The sequence below is a fragment of the Micropterus dolomieu genome, linkage group LG05 (genome assembly GCF_021292245.1).
Source record: "Micropterus dolomieu isolate WLL.071019.BEF.003 ecotype Adirondacks linkage group LG05, ASM2129224v1, whole genome shotgun sequence".
NCBI classification, from domain to species: Eukaryota; Metazoa; Chordata; class Actinopteri; order Centrarchiformes; family Centrarchidae; genus Micropterus; species Micropterus dolomieu.
The window spans coordinates 11,123,326-11,125,173 of NC_060154.1; positions in this window are offsets into that span (position 1 = coordinate 11,123,326).

A 1,848-nucleotide genomic window follows, 5' to 3' on the forward strand; every position below is an offset into this window, starting at 1 on the left:
GCCATAAAGCCCCGACTGGTGGATTGCTGCAGTGATGGTTGACTTACTACAACTTTCTCCCATCTCCCGACTGCATCTCTGGAGCTCAGCCACAGTGACCTTTGGGTTCTTCTTTACCTCTCTCACCAAGGCTCTTCTCCCCCGATAGCTCAGTTTGGCCGGACGGCCAGCTCTAGGAAGGGTTCTGGTCGTCCCAAACGTCTTCCATTTGAGGATTATGGAGGCCACTGTGCTCTTAGGAACCTTAAGTGCAGCAGAAATTTTTTTGTAACCTTGGCCAGATCTGTGCCTTGCCACAATTCTGTCTCTGAGCTCTTCAGGCAGTTCCTTTGACCTCATGATTCTCATTTGCTCTGACATGCACTGTGAGCTGTAAGGTCTTATATAGACAGGTGTGTGGCTTTCCTAATCAAGTCCAATCAGTATAATCAAAGCTGGACTCAGATGAAGGTGTAGAACCATCTCAAGGATGATCAGAAGAAATAGACAGCACCTGAGTTAAATATCACGTTAATATCAAGTGTCACGGCAAAGGGTCTGAATACTTATGACCATGTGATATTTCAGTTTTTCTTTTTTAATAAATTTGCAAAAATTTCTACATTTCTGTTTTTTTCTGTCAAGATGGGGTGCTGAGTGTACATTACTGAGAAATAAAATGAACTTTTTTGATTTTTGGAAAATGGCTGCAATGAAACAAAGAGTGAAAAATTTAAAGGCGTCTGAATACTTTCCGTACCCACTGTAAGTTTATCCACACCTTCCACCCGTATCAAAATCAGTGAGATCAGACTCGTGTTGTACAAATCCATCAATTACAACAAAAGTCCACGAGCCATGTTAATTTTTTCACCTTTCCCATTCTAACCACTTCATGACAGGAAAGGATTATGGTCCAAGGTGGGGGAAACTGACTGCAGTGATCCTGCTGCTCCAGTCGGGGCATGGGAAGAGTTTAAAGTGGTGGGGTATCTGTTGGCAGTGGTGGGTGGAGTTATCATGACTCCTGGCTGAGAGCAGTGAGCCAGAATCTGGCTGCCTGCAGTGGGCGCCGCCATGCCTGCTGGTGCCCACGCTGCCACCATATGGCCAGGCATTGTAAGCCAAGGCGCCACAGCTGGAACAGCCCATTGATTTCCCAGAAGCGCCTGCTGGCTCCATGGCATGGTGGTGGGAGAGTATGGGGGAGAGGAGTATGGAGAGCCCCCTACTGGCAGTATAGGGAACATGGAGAGGATCTGAGAGGTGGAGAGCGATGGCTGTGGAGACTCTGAGAGGGAAGAAGATAAATGCAATGGGACTTTAAAGCTGCTCTCGTTGTACAATTACATGATGTTTGTTCAAATACCTGAACCCAAGACATGTCAGCTATACAATATATTTGTACAACCCACTTGTCAAACAGAACTGTGACATTGAAGTGATTGATGTGCTTAAAAGAAGTTATTGTTTATTAATTTTAGTCAATCAGAAAATTACTGGAGTACTTTCTGGAGTCTCTGCTTGAGTCGTGACAAAACTCCAGGTAGTCACTGCGCCCAGCTGCTAGTTGTCAAGAAGATATTCCAGCTTCTGACCTGTGAAACTGCAGCTTGTTGCTTTTACATTTTCAGTTTATGTAAGGATTAAACATACAGTCTTTTAATTATTGAACATTAGAGATGCAGAATATTTTACTTTAAGACAGAGCCAGGCTAGATTGTGTGCTAAGCTAAGCTAATTAAGCTCTAGCTTTTAGTGAACAGATATAAGAGTGGTATTGATCTTTTTTGATCTCTTGATACCTTTAAACTTTCAGCAAGAAAAGCATATTATTAAGTGTGTAAAAGTCTATTTCTGCCAATTTAG